We start from the raw sequence: 19,735 nt of genomic DNA on the forward strand, positions 1-19,735 counted from the left end.
ACATAAATGTGCACAAATATTTTGGTGTCGGGACATCGAAACACCTTGACTCCATTGTTGTAGGAAATGACAAGGAGTTAAAAGGAATAAATACATTTCCACAAATTTCATTGATTCCTCCAGAATCATATAACATAAGTCTACATTTGAAGATATATATTTCTTCTCGAAATTGCTAAAACCTTTTGGGCCCTGAACCAAAATCCATGGTAGAGTGCCTCTTGTACTCATATAGGTTCACATAAAAGAATGCAAGTAATGAAGAATAGCACTCGCTCTGTAAACGAGTGGTATTTACCATAGTAATACCTACTCCACATAAGTATCTTTCTTATAGAATACTAAAACTTCTCATTCATAGACAAAGTAAATGAGGTGGTGAGAAAGCAAGACTTGTAGCAAAAGGGTTCACGCAGAGACCCGACATCGATTACGATGTAACATACTGATACGTCTCCATTGTATCCATAATTTTTTATTGTTTCATGGCAATATTCTTGTCACAGCCCTAGATTATATCTTGTAGTTAGTTGCATCAGTCAGCATTCATGAATGCATTCAAATCAATTTTATTCAAATTTGGATGATTTACAAATGGGGATGACTAAACTCTAACACCAAACAACATCCAAATAGGTTCAACAAGAGAAAAATCCTAGCTACTCTATATTCAAAAGAAAACCCTAGCAACTCTATATGCAAAACAATTCAAAAGTGGTGACAAATCAATGAACCAAAATGGTTTTCATAAAAGTCCATCATTTTTTATAAATGTTGGAAAGAAAATATCAGGGGTGATATATATTTTCGAAATAATTTTGGCATTTTATTTTAAACTCAAAAGCCACTGAAATCAATTAATTAATTGATTTCAAATACCTCCTAGTTTTATAAAATGTTGAAAACTTCACATGGGATTGGAAATATTCCAAATAACACCCCAGAGTTGTTTACTTATTTTCTTTGAATTAGTTGGAGCCAAAACAAATAAAACAAATGTTAGAAATAAAAAAACAAAAAAGGAAAAGACAGGAAAGGAATTACCTGGCGCCTACCTAGTCCAGCCCAGCCCACTAGGGGCACCGCTGTCTTCTTCCTCCTGCCAGGAGGAGAAGCAATTGCGTGCCGACGTGTCGGTGAGCGAGGCCACGTCCCGCGGCCACCTCCTGCTTGCCCCAAGCCACGTAGACGCCGGGGATGAGTACCCCGTGCACGCATCTTCCTTCTCCCCCCGAGCTCATCCTCTCCCCCGCTCTCTTCTCGTCGTGCCCGAAACGGCCATGGCTAAGCCGTCGCCATCGCTGTCCGTGCAGCCTCCGGCCTTCCCTCGCCTCTCCGAGAAGCCCAGAAGGACCGCCTCGACGCCCTGCTCCTCCTCGCCATTGGAATCGAGCCCGGACGACCCCTGTCGTCGCCATCGCCGTTGTCTTCCTCACCTCCGGCCGCCGGCCCCTTCCATCGATTCACCCCCTCCGACGCGACCCCGACCTCCCCGTCACCGCAAATGGAACCGTCGTGAGTTCGTCGTCATTTCCCCTCTCTTTCCACGTTCTCCCGTGCCCCGTAGCTCCGCTCCCCGCCACGGCCGAACCCCGCCGCCGCTTAGGCTCGTCGCCGGCGTACCTCTGGTGCCCCTCCAGCCACTTAGCTGCCACCAAAAGAAGCAAAGCACCCCCAGTAACCATTCCACCCATCCGCGCCCTGAATGGACGCTGATGTCGCGATTCCGGCGAGCCTCCGTCGCCCTGTTGGTCGCCGGCGTTGACCTCAGCGGCCTGAGCCACTGCCATGTGGGCCCGCCCGGTCAGGATTAGATTAGCCCTAATAAAGCTACTAATTAACCCAGAGCCAATGACAGACGGGCCCCACTTCTAGTTAAGTCATTAGTTAGCTAAAAAAACCCTGTTATTAAACTGAGTCACTGACGTGTGGCCCCCACACGTCAGGTTTGACTATGACCAAGCCAGTTGACTGCTGACGCAATGCTGATGCAGTGCTGACGCAGTAATTGATTTTCAATTATAAAATTAATCCAGGAAATTACTAAAACTTGTAAAAATCTTAGAAATTAAAATATAACTCGGACGAAAATAATTTATATATGAAAAAGTATCAGAAAAATCCAAGGAATCTGATTATGGCATTTTCATGCATGTTTGAAAAAGTTAACAACACCAAATAGGCAAAATGATGAATAGGCTAAATTTAATAAATAGTTTGGAGTTGGAAATTGATACTTATTTGAATTCCACTTCAATTACTATGCTCAAACATTGGTCAATGCAAATCAGTACCTCAAAATACTAACTCCATACATGTTGAAACAATTTGTTATGAGCATCAGGTCGAATCAATTAAAAGGGTACCCGGAACAATAACCGGCTTGAAGTGATGTTTGAATCCTAATTCAAACCAACTTCAACTTAAGAAATGATAGCCACATTAGCCCTGCCACCTTTCATTTCATGTCTTGAGCATGCATCATAGTGTTGCATCATGGGCATCCAGGTCCCGCTATTGGATATTGACCGAGGAGTCTCTCGGGTCATGTCTACATAGTTCTCGAACCCGCAGGGTCTGCACACTTAAGGTTCGACGTTGTTTTATGCGTATTTGAGTTATATGGTTGGTTACCGAATGTTGTTCGGAGTCCCGGATGAGATCACGGACGTCACGAGGGTTTCTGGAATGGTCCGGAAACGAAGATTGATATATAGGATGACCTCATTTGGTTACCGGAAGGTTTTCGTGCATTACCGGAAAAGTTTCGGGCTCATCGGTAGTGTACCGGGAGTGCCGGGAGGGGTGCCGGGGACCATCGGGAGGGGTGTCACGCCCCAAGGGGTCTCATGGGCTATGGGAAGAGATAAACCAGCCCCTAGTGGGCTGGAATAAGTTCCCACTAAGGCCCATAAGGTTTGAGAAGGAAAAAACACAAGGTGGAAAGAGTTTCCAAGTGGGAAGGTGGAATCCTACTCCAAGTAGGATTGGAGTAGGACTCCTCCACCTCCAATTTCGGCCAAACCTTTAGGTTTTGAGGCTGCCTCCTCCCCTCCCTCCCACCTATATATACGGAGGTTTTAGGGCTGATTTGAGACGACTTTCTCACGGCTGCCCGACCACATACCTCCATAGTTTTTCCTCTAGATCGCGTTTCTGCGGAGCTCGGGCGGAGCCCTGCTGAGACAAGATCATCACCAACCTCCGGAGCGCCGTCGCGCTGCCGGAGAACTCTTCTACCTCTCCGTCTCTCTTGCTGGATCAAGAAGGCCGAGATCATCGTCGAGTTGTACGTGTGCTGAACGCGGAGGTGCCGTCCGTTCGGTACTAGATCGTGGGACTGATCGCGGGATTGTTCGCGGGGCGGATCGAGGGACGTGAGGACGTTCCACTACATCAACCGCGTTCACTAACGCTTCTGCTGTACGATCTACAAGGGTACGTAGATCACTCATCCCCTCTCGTAGATGGACATCACCATGATAGGTCTTCGTGCGCGTAGGAAAATTTTTGTTTCCCTTGCGACGTTCCCCAACAGTGGTATCAGAGCTAGGTTCATGCGTAGATGTCTTCTCGAGTAGAACACAAAAGTTTTTGTGGGCGGTGATGTGCGTTTTGCTGCCCTCCTTAGTCTTTTCTTGATTCCGCGGTATTGTTGGATTGAAGCGGCTTGGACCGACATTACTCGTACGCTTACGAGAGACTGGTTTCATCGTTACGAGTAACCCCCTTTGCTCAAAGATGACTGGCAAGTGACTGTTTCTCCAACTTTAGTTGAATCGGATTTGACCGAGGAGGTCCTTGGATGAGGTTAAATAGCAACTCATATATCTCCGTTGTGGTGTTTGCGTAAGTAAGATGCGATCCTACTAGATACCCTCGGTCACCACGTAAAACATGCAACAACAAAATTAGAGGACGTCTAACTTGTTTTTGCAGGGTATGATTGTGATGTGATATGGCCAACGATGTGATGTGATATATTGGATGTATGAGATTATCATGTTGTAATAGAAATATCGACTTGCACGTCGATGGTACGGCAACCGGCAGGAGCCATAGGGTTGTCTTTATACTAACGTTTGTGCTTGCAGATGCGTTTACTATTTTGCTAGGATGTAGCTTTAGTAGTAATAGCATAAGTAGCACGACAACCCCGATGGCAACACGTTGATGGATGATCATGGTGTGGCGCCGGTGACAAGAAGATCGTGCCGGTGCTTTGGTGATGGAGATCAAGAAGCACGTGATGATGGCCATATCATGTCACTTATGAATTGCATGTGATGTTAATCCTTTTATGCACCTTATTTTGCTTAGAACGACGGTAGCATTATGAGGTGATCTCTCACTAAAATTTCAAGACGAAGTTGTGTTCTCCCCGACTGTGCACCGTTGCGACAGTTCTTCGTTTCGAGACACCACGTGATGATCGGGTGTGATAGACTCAACGTTCACATACAACGGGTGCAAAACAGTTGCACACGCAGAACACTCGGGTTAAGCTTGACGAGCCTAGCATGTGCAGACATGGCCTCGGAACACATGAGACCGAAAGGTCGAGCATGAATCGTATAGTTGATATGATTAGCATAGGGATGCTTACCACTGAAACTATTCTCGACTCACGTGATGATCGGACTTGAGATAGTGGATTTGGATCATGTACCACTCAAATGACTAGAGAGATGTACTTTTTGAGTGGGAGTTCTTAAGTAATATGATTAATTGAACTAATTGTCATGAACATAGTCTAATGGTCTTTGCGAATTACGATGTAGCTTGCGCTATAGCTCTATTGTTTTTTTATGTTCCTAGAGAAAATTTAGTTGAAAATTGATAGTAGCAAACTTTGCAGACTGAGTCTGTAAAACCGAGGATTGTCCTCGTTGCTGCGCAGAAGGCTTATGTCCTTAATGCACCACTCGGTGTGCTGCACCTCGAGCGTCGTCTGTGGATGCTGTGAACATCCGACATACACGTTTCTGATGACTACACGATAGTTCAGTGCAAAGTACTTAATGGCTTAGAAGCAAGGCACCGAAAACGTTTTAAACGTCACGGAACATAAGTGATGTTCTAAAGAGATGAAATTGTGATTTCATGCTTGTGCCCTTGTTAATAGGTACGAGACCTCCAACAAAATTCTTTGACCACAAAGTAAAGGAGAAAAGCTCAATCGTTGAGCGTGTGCTCAGATTGTCTGAGTACGACAATCACTTGAATCAAGTGGGAGCTAATCTTCCAGATGAGATAGTGATGGTTCTCCAAAAGTCACTGCCACCAAGCTTTGAGAGCTTCGTGATGAACTATAACATATCAAGGATAGATACAATGATCTTTGAGAGATTCGCGACGTTTGACACTGCGAAAGTAGAAATCAAGAAGGAGCATCAATAGTTGATGGTTTGAAAAACCACTAAGTTTCAAGAAAGGCGAGGGCTAGAAGGGATACTTCGTGAAACGGCAAAACAGTTGCTGCACTAATGAAGAGACCCAAGATTAAACCCAAACCCGAGACTAAGTGCTTCTGTAATAAGGGGAACAGTCACTGAGGCGGAGCAACTCTAGATACTTGGTAGATAAGAAGGCTGGCAAAAGTCGAGAGAAGTATATTTGATATACATAATGTTGATGTGTACTTTACTAGTACTCCTAGTAGCACGAGGGTATTGGATACTGGTTCGGTTGCTAAGTGATTAGTAACGCGAAATGAAAGCTACGGCATAAACGGAGACTAGCTAAAGGCGAGGTGACGATACGTGTTGGAAGTGTTTCCAAGGTTGATATGATCAAACGTCACACGCCCCCTTTACCATCGGGATTGGTGTTGAACCTAAATAATTGTTATTTGGTGCTTGCGTTAAGCATGAACATGATTGGATCGTGTTTATTGCAATACGATTATTCATTCAAAAGGAATAATGGTTACTCTATTTGCTTGAATAATCACCTTCAATGGTTTATTGAATCTCGATTGTAGTGTTACACATTGGTGCCAAAAGATACGAGTTAAATGATGATAGTACCACTTACTTGTGGCACTGCCACTTGAGTCATGTTAGTATAAATTGCATGAAGAGGCTCCATGCTGATGGATCTTTACTCACCTGATTTCGAATCACTAGTGACATGCAAATCATACCACATGAGCAAGGCCTTGTTTTCATTGAGATGAAACAAGATAGTAACTTGTTGGAAGTGACACATTTTGATGTATGCAGTCCAGTGAGTGTTGAGGCACGCAGTGGATATCATTATGTTCTTACTTCACTGACGACTTGAGTAGATACAGGAGTATTTACTTAATGAATCACAAGTCTGAAATATTGAAAAGTTCAATTCTATTTCAGAGTGAAGTTCGTCGTAACAAGAGGATGAACTGTCTACGATATGATCATAGAAATGAATATCTGAGTTACGAATTTTTGGTACACAGTTAAGACAATGTGGAAATTGTTTCACAGTTCATGCCACCTGGAACATCATGGTGTGATGATGTGTCTGAACGTCATAGCCACGCACTATTTAGTATGGTGCATGCTGGGATGTCTCTTATCGAATTACCACTATCGTTTATGGGTTATGCATTAGAGACAACCACATTCACTTTAAATGGGGCACCGCGTATTTCCGTTGAGATGACACAGTATAGACTGAGGTTTAGAGAAATCTAAACTGTCGTTTCTTGAAAGTTTGGGGCTTCGAAACTTATGTGAAAAAGTTTCAGTCTGATAAGCTCGAACCCAAAGCGGATAAATGCATCTTCACAGGATATCCAAAACAGTTGGGTACATCTCCTATCTCAGATCCGAAAGCAAAGTGTTTGTTTCTAGAAACGGATCCTTTCTCGAGAAAAGGTTTCTCTCGAAAGAATTGAGTGGGAGGGTAGTAGAACTTGATGAGGTTATTGAACCATCACTTCAACCAGTGTGTAGCAGGGCGTAGGAAGTTGTTCCTGTGGCGCCTACACCAATTGAAGTGGAAGCTGATGATGGTGATCATTAAGCTTCGAATCAAGTTACTACAAACCTCGTAGGTGGACAAGGTCGCGTACTGCTGCAGAGTAGTACGGTAACCCTGTCTTGGAGGTCATGTTGTTGAGCAATAGTGAACCTACGAGTTATGGAGAAAGCGATGGTGGGCCCAGATTCCGACAAATGGCTGGAAGCCATAAAATCCGAGAGAGGATCCATGTGTGAAAACAAAGTGTAGACTTTGGTAGAACTACTTGATGGTCATGGGACTATTGGGTAAAATGGATCTTTAAAAGAAGACAGACGATGATGGTGATAAGTCACTATTAAGAAAAGCTCGACTTGTCGCAAAGATGTTTTCGACAAGATCAAACAGTTGACTATGATGAGTCTTTCTCACTCGTAGCGATGCTAAAGGTCTGTTAGAATTATGTTAGTAGTTGCTGCATTATTTATGAAATATTGCACGTAGGATGTCAAAACATTGTTTCCTCGACGGTTTCCTTGAGCAAACATTGTATGTGATACAACCAGAAGGTTTTGTCGATCCTAAAGATACTAGCAAGTATGCAAGCTCCAGTGATCCTTCAATGGACTGGTGCAAGCATCTCGGAGTTGGAATAAGCACTTTGATGAGATGATCAAAGATTTTGGGTGTGTACAAGGTTTATGAGAAACTTGTATTTCCAAAGAAGTGAGTGGGAGCACTATAGAATTTCTGATAGGTATATGTGGTTGACATATTGTGGATCAGAAGTAATGTAGAATTTCTATAAAGCATACAAGGTTGTTTGAAAGAAGTTTTCAAAGGAGTACCTGGATTATGCTACTTGAAGGTTGAGCATCAAAGATCTATGGAGATAGATCGAAAGCGCTTAATAGAAGTTTCAACAAGATGCATGCCTTGACAAGTTTTTGAAAGAGTTCAAAATAGACCAGCAAAGAAGGAGTTCTTGGTTGCGTTGTGAGGTGTGAATTTGAGTAAGACTCAAAACCCGACCACGGCAGAATAAAGAGAATAGATGAAGGTCGTCTTCTATGCCTTAGCCGTAGAATCTAAAGTATGCCATGCTGTGTACCGCACCTGAAGTGTGCCTTGACTCAAAGTATGTTGAGAGGTACAGAGAGTGATCCATGTTTGAGTCACTAGCAGCGGTCAAAATTTATCCTTAGTAACAAATGGACTAAGGAATTTTTCTCGATTATGGAGGTGGTTAAAGAGTTCGTCGTAAAGGGTAACGTCGATGCAAGCTTTGACACTAATCTGAATAACTATGAGTAGTGAAACGGATTCATATAGTAGAGTGGATATTTGGAGCATTTCCGAATAGCACGTAGTAGCAGCATCTATAAGATGACATAAAGATTTGTAAAGAACGCACGGATCTGAAAGTTTCAGAACCGTTGACTAAAACCTCTCTCACAAGCAAGACATGATCAGACCCCATAACTATATGGGTGTTGGATTCGTTGGAATCACATGGTGATGTGAACTAGATTATTGACTCTAGTGCAAGTGGGAGACTGTTGGAAATATGCCCTAGAGGCAATAATAAATTAGTTATTATTATATTTCTTAGTTCATGATAATCGTTTATTATCCATGCTATAATTGTATTGATTGGAAACACAATACTTGTGTGGATACATAGACAAAACACTGTCCCTAGTAAGCCTCTAGTTGACTAGCTCGTTAATCAAAGATGGTCAAGGTTTCCTGGCCATAGGCAAGTGTTGTCACTTGATAACGGGATCACATCATTAGGAGAATCATGTGATGGACTAGACCCAAACTAATAGACGTAGCATGTTGATCGTGTCATTTTGTTGCTACTGTTTTCTGCGTGTCAAGTATTTATTCCTATGACCATGAGATCATATAACTCACTGACACCGGAGGAATGCTTTGTGTGTATCAAACGTCGCAACGTAACTGGGTGACTATAAAGATGCTCTACAGGTATCTCTGAAGGTGTTAGTTGAGTTAGTATGGATCAAGACTGGGATTTGTCACTCCGTGTGAACGGAGAGGTATCTCGGGGCCCACTCGGTAATACAACATCACACACAAGCCTTGCAAGCAATGTAACTTAGTGTAAGTTGCGGGATCTTGTATTACGGAACGAGTAAAGAGACTTGCCAGTAAACGAGATTGAAATAGGTATACGGATACTGACGATCGAATCTCGCGCAAGTAACATACCGAAGGACAAAGGGAATGACATACGGGATTATATGAATCCTTGGCACTGAGGTTCAAACGATAAGATCTTCGTAGAATATGTAGGATCCAATATGGGCATCCAGGTCCCGCTATTGGATATTGACCGAGGAGTCTCTCGGGTCATGTCTACATAGTTCTCGAACCCGCAGGGTCTGCACACTTAAGGTTCGACGTTGTTTTATGCGTATTTGAGTTATATGGTTGGTTACCGAATGTTGTTCGGAGTCCCGGATGAGATCACGGACGTCACGAGGGTTTCTGGAATGGTCCGGAAACGAAGATTGATATATAGGATGACCTCATTTGGTTACCGGAAGGTTTTCGTGCATTACCGGAAAAGTTTCGGGCTCATCGGTAGTGTACCGGGAGTGCCGGGAGGGGTGCCGGGGACCATCGGGAGGGGTGTCACGCCCCAAGGGGTCTCATGGGCTATGGGAAGAGATAAACCAGCCCCTAGTGGGCTGGAATAAGTTCCCACTAAGGCCCATAAGGTTTGAGAAGGAAAAAACACAAGGTGGAAAGAGTTTCCAAGTGGGAAGGTGGAATCCTACTCCAAGTAGGATTGGAGTAGGACTCCTCCACCTCCAATTTCGGCCAAACCTTTAGGTTTTGAGGCTGCCTCCTCCCCTCCCTCCCACCTATATATACGGAGGTTTTAGGGCTGATTTGAGACGACTTTCTCACGGCTGCCCGACCACATACCTCCATAGTTTTTCCTCTAGATCGCGTTTCTGCGGAGCTCGGGCGGAGCCCTGCTGAGACAAGATCATCACCAACCTCCGGAGCGCCGTCACGCTGCCGGAGAACTCTTCTACCTCTCCGTCTCTCTTGCTGGATCAAGAAGGCCGAGATCATCGTCGAGTTGTACGTGTGCTGAACGCGGAGGTGCCGTCCGTTCGGTACTAGATCGTGGGACTGATCGCGGGATTGTTCGCGGGGCGGATCGAGGGACGTGAGGACGTTCCACTACATCAACCGCGTTCACTAACGCTTCTGCTGTACGATCTACAAGGGTACGTAGATCACTCATCCCCTCTCGTAGATGGACATCACCATGATAGGTCTTCGTGCGCGTAGGAAAATTTTTGTTTCCCTTGCGACGTTCCCCAACATTATGGATCTCCGGAAATTTAAGAAACGGTGAAAGCCTGAATCTGGGAGCGCAGAAATAGAAGGACACAAAGAGAGAGATCCAATCTCGGAGGGGCTCTCACCCCTCCGCCGTCATGGAGACCATGGACCATAGGGGAAACCCTTCTCCCATCTAGGTAGGAGGTCAAGGAAGAAGAAGAAGAAGAAGAAGGGGGGCTCTCTCCCCCTCTCTCCCAGCGGCGCCGGAACACCGCCCGGGACATCATCGTGTTAAGGCGATCTACACCAACACCTCCATCATCTTCACCAACACCTCCATCACCTTCCCCCATCTATATTCAGCGGTCCACTCTCCCGCAACCCGTTGTATCCTCTACTTGAACATGGTGCTTTATGCTTCATATTATTATCCAATGATGTGTTGCCATCCTATGATGTGTGAGTAGATTTTCGTTGTCCTATCAGTGATTGATGAATTGCTATGATTGGTTTAATTTGCTTGTGGTTATGTTGTTGTCCTTTGGTGCCCATCATATGAGCGCGCGCGTGGACCACACCATAGGGTTAGTAGTATGTTGATAGGACTATGTATTGGAGGGCAAGGGTGACAGAAGCTTCAGCCTATCGGAGAAATTGATGCATACGGGATTGAAGGGGGACCAATATATCTTATTGCTATGGTTGGGTTTTACCTTAATGAACGTTAGCAGTTGCGGATGCTTGCTAATAGTTCCAATCATAAGTGCATAGAATTCCAAGTAAGGGATGACATGCTAGCAGTGGCCTCTCCCACATAAAACTTGTTATGGGTCTAGTAACGTAGTCAATTGCTTAGGGACAATTCCGCAACTCCTACCACCACTTTTCCACACTCGTCAAACTAACATAATTGTTTCTTTATCTAGCAGCCCCTAGTTATTATTTACGTGCTCTTTCTTTTCTTGCAAACCTATCCTTTCACGCCTACAAAGTACTTCTAGTTTCATACTTGTTTTAGGTAAAGCGAACGTAAAGTGTGCATAGAGTTGTATCGGTGGTCGATAGAACTTGAGGGAATATTTGTCCTACCTTTAGCTCCTCATTGGGTTCGACACTCTTACTTATCGAGAAAGGCTACAATTGATCCCCTATACTTGTGGGTAATCACATACCTTCTTGGTATGAGTGGAATTATGTTTCGATAATAAATACCATTGGCAGTACAAATAATATTATCCATGCAGTTAATGGATGCAGTGACTACATACTCATATGAGTCACTCATTTCGGAAATCTATATTAAAGTCCCTGAAGGGCTTCATTTCTGAATCCAAAAACAAATCGCAACATGTATTGTGTAAAACTTCATAATTCACTCTATGACTAGAAATAGTCGTGAATCATATGGTACTACCGACTAGACGAGTTCCTTCCTCAGATGATTACTCAAAGGATGATGATTGTTTATGTGTTAATAAAGGAATACCAAAATTTTATTTCCTTACATCACCTCGGTGTATATGATGATTTCATCATCAAAGTCTCTACAAGACCTAAACATACATAAAATCATCTCAAGACGGAAAATTTGGATTCAACCAAATTTAGCTTAAGTTTACAACTTGAGCATTCTCTCAAGAATACATATCAGTCTACATATATCCAAACATATACGAGAAGTTCAATTTGGATATATCATCTCATCAAAAGACATGTATGGTCATACTACCTTTGATAAGGTACAAACCATTCATACCTAGGGGTGATAATGAAGTGATACTAGGACCTGAAGTTCTATATCTCACTAATGCCAAAAGCACTCATATACTTGCAAACTACGTCAGGCCTGACACTATATTTGATATCTTTATTCGAGTGCAACCCCCAACAAAAGGTATATGGTTGATATAAGTAATATCATCATATATCTGAAGATTACAGTAAATGTTGGATATTTCCATCAGGAAATAGAAGATATGACCATGATATGATGTAATGATATTGGCTCTTTATTTGATCCCAATGATGCTATATCAATGACTGAATTTGCTGGAATAGCCTTCACATGGAAGTCATATCAATGGATTTTAATGGTTATTTCCACTTATCATTCTGACATAATTGATTTATCCTAAAGCATTGCAAAAATATGTATGGCTTGGTAGAATGATTAACCACACTCAAAATCGTGTGGTTGAGATTCATGAGAATCACATAACTTGATTTATTAAGATACTTCCACTTGTGTTACTCAATACCTACAGGTTATATGAAGAGCAATATCATAAATCACATTGCTCAGAATTACTTATCCTCATGGATTATAGAAAGTTGAAGAAATAATTTGCAAAAAAAATATTGTGATAATCCAACAGATTATACACAATCTCATGTTCATGTCAATGGCATTGGTATGAGACATCCTCCATATTTGCAAAGTTCAGGGGGAGTAATCTCCCAGACTATAACCTATTAACAATCATCAGATTGCATATATTGTACTCTTTTTCCCTTGATGAGTTTTTCCATTATGGTTTCTCATAAAAGGTTTTTAGCGAGATAATATAAACACAAGTGTCTTTATATACCATATCATTTTCTCCTTGTATTTTCTCACTGGGTTTTAAAGAAGTTTTCAATGGCATGTAGATTGCACTCTTTTCCCTTATAAGTTTTATCTAAAGTTTTCCATAATGGTTTTTAGTGAGGCAATATCTTCTCAAAGATCATATGTCATACTTTCTATTTTCCCTATCGGGGTTTTTAAAGGAAGTACTCAAGACATATCAATTGTTCTCTAAACTTATTGATGAGTTTTCTCCTTCTTCAAAGGTTTTTCTCATATGAGTTATCAAGAGACAATAATCATCATATGTTGCATCATTTTCTCCTTCTTTTTCCCATTGGGTTTGAAGGAGTTTTAGCAACATATCTACTCTATTCTCCTCATATTTTCTCACGGGGTTTTTGGGGGAGACTCTCAAGATTATCTCGAAGATTTCTCAAGATGGAAGATCTATATGCAAGAAGTTTTCGACGATGAAACATTCAAGGAACGGTGTTGTACAAGGGGTGTTAGAAATTAATTACTAGATTAATCTGAGGGATATGTCCAATCCCGAACAGTCGTGTCTCCTCTCTCTCTCTATTGCCAACAGGCACCTGTTCTGGAGGGATGTCTCCGAACAGACACCTCTTCTTCGCACCTCTTCCAGATGTATATATATATATACTTGAGAATCAATAAAAACAGGACTAATCGTTCATTCATTTTCATTCAATCTCGTTTTTACTCTAACAGATTTGTCTCGATCAAGCACCAACAGCTTTACCCGTGAGGCAGCAACACACGTACGAACATTTCCATGGTAGGCAAACGGATACATGCATGGAAAGGAGTTGTATTTATAGATGGAGAATCAGGGGTTGGCTGCAGAATGAAAAGTCCTGGCCGCATACATACAAGAGTTCGTTTTTCAAGAACATGTACGAGACACGTGTTGCAATTGGCTTTGTGTGGGCTTCATCACCACCGGCCTTGACGCGGCTCTTCCTCCATGCAAAAATAAAACTTTGACATGAACACGACGTGGGGTACGGAAACACTTGTTTTCGACATACACATGGTGTTGGTTTTCCGTAATAAAAGGACACGGCGTTAGGTGTCCGGTAATAAAAGTACACGGCGTTGGGTGATAAACGTACATGAATCCTTTTTTTGGTCCGTGGGTTGATTCTAAAAATAAATAAAAAAGATTTTTCTAAAATAGCATGACGAACTAAAAATGCGTATTTTTCTTTTATTAATCTTTCTTTCTAATGATAAAGCAGCTATCGTTTCTTGAAATCAACCCGCAACGGATTTAAGTCAGAAAACGAATCTTTTTTACATTTTACACAAAACCCTCTATATTTAATCCAAACTAACCCGGACTACTTCTCCGGCGGCGACGGGAAGCGCGGCAAGCCGGCAGCGTCGGCAGACTAGCTCCTCCGCCCCGTCGGCGTCGACTGGCTCCGCTCCCACGCGCGCCACGACCACCAGCGCGCCTCCGCAAGGACCCCGACGCCCAGTTCCTCCTTGCCGTCAATCTCCAGGTCCCGACCCGATCGATCGCATCGCATCTAGGCGCAGGACGCCGGAGATTAAAAAAAAGTCGTTTTTTTCTCTCTATCTCCCTGTGTGACGACCGCTTAATTTCGAGACTCCGTGTTTCCATCTCCAGGTCCCCGGCCGGCCGGACGCCTACAACTCGGTCTTCTACTTCGCGGCGGACGCGCCCATCCCGCCGGACTCGCTGCTCGGCCGCTTCGTCTACGGCGACGACGCCTACCGCAACGCCCGCTTCAAGATCGTCAACCGCATCGTCAAGGGCCCCTGGCTCGTCCGCGCCACCGTCAGCAACTACGGCGCGTGACTCCTAGGCCACGCGCTCACGTGCCGCTACCACAAGGGCGACGACTACCTCGAGATCAACGTGGACATCGGCAGCTCGACGATCGCGACCGCCATCCTGCATCTGGCGCTGGGCGCCGTCACGTCGGTGACCATCGACATGGACTTCCTTACTGAGTCCCAGTCCGAGGAGGAGCTGCCCGAAAAGCTCTTCGACGATGTGCGCATCGCGCAGATGGAGATGGGCTCTGCCAAGTATGTGGAGACGGCGACTGAGGAGCCTGAGACGGCCGGCAAGGTGGCGCCCGGGTTCAGGGTTGGTTCGGCGTGGATGGCCAACGATAGCCGCCACCAGGAACGCGCGAGCGGCAAGGCCAGCAGGTCGATGAGCTGCCAGGAACGCCTGGGTGGAGGTGAGGGCTCAAATCACTCCTGACATCTTCTTCATAGCACTATTTAGTATTTCAATGCAGCTAATTTGACAACTTCAATATGATGATCGGGCATGAACTCAATGGTACAAAACTTATAAGTATATGATATATTGTAGCCGACGAATTCGTTCGGTGTTAGCATACTCCACCGGATAATAATTCCATGTTTATGTCAGTTATGGCTGATATTTAGCTCAGCTGGCCTTACAACAGCATGAGAGTGATGGCGTTGGCAGTGCCGTTTCAAGTTTTCAAAGCATTTTTCGTTATCTTCACAGTGATGCTTTGATCTGTTGGCTGGAGATATTATATTTTTCCCAATGTTGATGTGTGCAAGTTTCTCTTGTTTCTAGGAGTTGTCTCATGAATCAATATAAGGAAGAAACTAAGTTGTCGGGTGCATAATTTAAGTGAAGATGTGCACTCATCCATAAACCTGGTCCATCCTTTGCCTTTTTACATTTTGTTGATGGCACTGTGGGCAATTCATCTGTACAATACCCACATATTCTATTTTTTGGGGTATTTATTTGTCATCCAAAAGATGCTAGCTTTGATGGATTTAAGTATGATCTACTAGAGGAGGATTCTACCCTGCACGAGGTAAATGAACGACACAAATGAAAAATAGGAGGGCGCTGGAGCTGCATTGTTAGGGTTAGGCATGCTTGAGTATAAAAGCATCCCGATTAGGCAAATAGACATGGCCATATATCAATTGAAGGTAATCAATCGTAAATCTTGCATTTTATATCTTTGAGTGTTCAGTGTTTGTATAAACGCGTATTAATAATGTGCATGTGTGGACAATTCAGCAGTTGCATAAAAAATCTTCGTTATAATGACTATCCACTCAACGTCTCCTTTTCTTCTTTGTAGTATTTCTCATCAAAGATTAAAAGTATCGAACGGCCCACCCAGATGTTGCGTGAGAGTAATTATAAGTGCACGACATCAATATGACGAGTTAAAATAAAAAATGTATCAAAATTAATATAATAACTTAAATAAAATAAAATGTTCGTCCTGTTGCAGCGTACGAGCATTTTTGCTAGTAGGTATAGATTGACGTATCCTTGAAAAGAAAAAATAGCACAGCACCACCTGATGCAGCTCATTTGGACGCAACGCAACGGCACGTTCACGTTCCCCAGATCGACCTGGACGTGGGCGCCCTCCCCATTTGAAGATCCCTGACCCACAGTCACCGAATCCCCACCTCCCTCCCTCCAGGAACGGATGACCAGGTGCTCTTCATTCGGCTCCTCTCCTCTCACCTTCCATCGATGATCTCGCCAGCGATTAGCCAAAATGACTAAATAAGTACAAATCATTGATCAAGTTGGTCATTAGAGATAAGACTAAATAAGTCCAAATCATTGATCAAGTTGGTCATTAGAGATAATCGCAGGGCGCCAGCTTTGCCTTTATCAATAGGCGAGTAGCAGATGTGTACAGTATTATATTGGCAAGACGACGAGGGAAGAGATCCTATGCTTGCTGGATTTGATTCGGGCACACGCCGTCCCGCGTGTTTGTTACCTTCGGAATTCTAACGAATCAAGCATACGAGATCGGCTGTCCAACCGACGTCGAGCACGGGGTATTATAAATACTACTCTGTCAGTTTTCAAATATAAGTTTTTTATTTTTTATTAAGATATACATACGAAGCAAAATAAATAAATCTACACTTTAAAATATGGAAAAAGCTAACGCTCTACCGGCTGATCGCGCGGAGAGCTCCGCCACCCACACAGCCGTTGGATCGCTTGATCCATGCTTGATCAGGCTGGATGGAGATAATCAAACTGCTGTAAAGATGACGGATCATTGGAAATAATCCGTTGGTGGACGCGTAGCGTTGCCCTTAAAATATGTCTATATACATTCATATGTAGTTCATTAGTGAAATCTTTTAAAGGCTTATATTTAGAAAGGAAGGAATATATACTAAAGCGGCAGCAGTCCAATTTTTCCTGATTTTGTTAACTTTTTCTTAACATCCATTGTTTATTTATACACGGCAATGTCAACATCAGTAATAATAATGAATAGTACCGTACACAAACAATAGCTACACGTGAACACTAGCTGTTAGCCCAAGGAAAAATACACCAAACTTAAAGGGAAAAATATATCATCTTTGGTGTCATCCTTTTTAATTGCTTACAAAAGAATTGCTAATTTTATTTTTTTAGAACCATTCTTATGGACATGGACTGATACCTCACAAATTTATTTCCCTTCAACGGTTCAAACGAAATCTTATTTTTGGATAACATTAACCCGAATAAACCAAAACAACAAACCAAAATAAACAAAAATACTAAATTATGTAGGTAATGCTTTTTCATTTTATTTTCCATTCGTGCCAAACATAATGTACATGATGCCTACATATAATAATGATAATGCGATGACAAGTTATTTTAATGACATTTTTTAGCTTCTTTTTCTATAAATTCTTAATTAGAATGTATAGACATAAGTATATTGTTGAAATGGTCTCAAATACCATGACATATTTATCAGTTTTAAGTGTGCCGTCTGAAAGCTTATATTGTTGAAATGGTCTCAAATACCATATGACATATTTATCAGTTTTAAGTGTGCCGTCTGAAAGCTTATATTGTTGAAATGGTCTCAAATACCATGACATATTTATCAGTTTCAAGTGTGTCGTTTCAAAGCTCCCTCCCACGACGTTTCTATACTTTTTTCACTAAATAATTCTTTTAACGCTTATGGTACATCATCTCGCATTGTCTAAAATTTTGTGTTAATTTATCATTTGGCTATTTTGTAATTGCAGCACCACAACATAAAGATTATAATTTATTATCATTTAATGGGATGCCCTATGAAAATTTCTAAAGAGTCAATAAAAGATCATTTTGTCCTATTCTTTACTACGTACACAATATTCACCAACCCAATACAAAATTTATCTCGCTTAGTGAGCATATTATATGGATAAAGATAGAGCAAAACTTTTTTTTAGCAACCACTGTTTATTTATACGGCAATGTCAACATGAGTAAATAGTAACAATGAATAGTACCTCCTGTTTTTTCTGAATTTTTTGGCATCCACTGTTTATTTACACGACAATGTCAACATCAGTAAATGGTAACAATGAATACTATATACTAAAGCGGCAGCGTTTCCTTTTCCTAGTTATTTTGACTTTTTTTGGCATCCATTATTTATTTACACGGCAATGTTAGCATCAGTAAATAGTAACAATGAATAGTATTGTACATAAAATTTTATATTAATTTATCATTTGACCATTTTGTAATTGCAGCACCACAACATAGAGATTACAATCTGTTACCATTTAATGGGATGCCGTATGAAAATTTTTAAAGAGACAATAAAAGATTATTTTGTCCTATTCTTTCCTACGTACATAATATTCACCGGTATTTTTGCATAGATGATCGAATTTGTTCCACCCCTTGCTTGTGTAAAGATGATGGACTTGGTCAAACTTGCCATGTAACATATGCGTACTTGCATTTTGTGCTCACCTGAAGACAGTTTTTTGAACATGCAAAATCTCGACTACTTTCAATAACTTTGTGCAACACATTACATATGAATGCCAAGTAGTTCTTCACAAACATTATATACTAAAACACACTCTGCATACGTAGTTCTCCACACACAGTACATATAAAATATCATTTGATAAAAGAGATTACATTTGTCATAGGTTCACAAAGGATACGCCAGATTGTCATTGCAGCGATGGTAGGCTCTGCTTCACTCGGATTCGCAAAAAAAAAAGGCTCTGCTTCACTCCGCGTCGTTCTTGACCCATTCCTTGGCGTTACGCAACGACGACACTCGTCACACCGGGTGGTCTGCTCTTTCCTGCAAACATCAGTTCTTGATGAAGAAGTCCAACGTGAGGTTGCCGTCTAGGATGAACCGGGAGAGCTAAGGGAGGGGAGCATCCAAGCAAGCTTGGGGGAGTACACATTTATCATCGACATTACATTCAAGTTCACACTTTTCATATAAACTGTGGGTGTTCATCCTCCTTCATTGTAAATCCATAATAGCTTTATTTTTCCGCTTTCTTCTTTTGTGTTTGAATTTTTTTAGAAAATCTAAAAATATTTCTTGCTTCTTTTTGGTTTTTCTTGTTCATTTATTTAGCAGTAATACTAAAAAGAAAACCTAAAAGATTTTCTTTACTTGTTGGGAGCTTTTCCGTGTAAATAGTTTTCCCCGCTTTTGTTTTTCCTTTGGTTGTTTTCTTTCTTGAGAAAAAACAAAAACTCCAAAAATATTTCAGTGTGTTTCTATGAATTTCTTTTCTTTTCCTTGAGTCGTTGAATCGATAAGACCACGATGAATATGTTGAGTGACTCATATGATTTATTGTTGATCTAACAAAAAGCCAATATTACCGTGTCTTCTTCTTTGCACAAATACCTTGCAAATTCCAGCTTAGGTCCACGACACACCTACACTATTATTATTACCACATTATTCATCCGTGCAAGTGAAAGGTAATAATGATGATATTATATGAAGTGATTGTGGCAAAGAAAACTGATATGAAATCTTCTTGTTTTCTGTTTTTTTAGATATGTTTGGATCGTTCGATCTTGATTCA

At 42.0% G+C, this 19,735-nt stretch overlaps 1 pseudogene; it reads left to right on the forward strand.

Annotated features, from left to right (window-relative positions):
* Positions 1-13,656: 13,656 nt before the first annotated feature.
* Positions 13,657-19,520, forward strand: LOC123405281 (annotated as a pseudogene).
* The last annotated feature ends 215 nt before the right edge of the window (positions 19,521-19,735 follow it).

The sequence above is a fragment of the Hordeum vulgare genome, chromosome 6H (assembly GCF_904849725.1).
Source record: "Hordeum vulgare subsp. vulgare chromosome 6H, MorexV3_pseudomolecules_assembly, whole genome shotgun sequence".
Lineage (NCBI taxonomy): Eukaryota > Viridiplantae > Streptophyta > Magnoliopsida > Poales > Poaceae > Hordeum > Hordeum vulgare.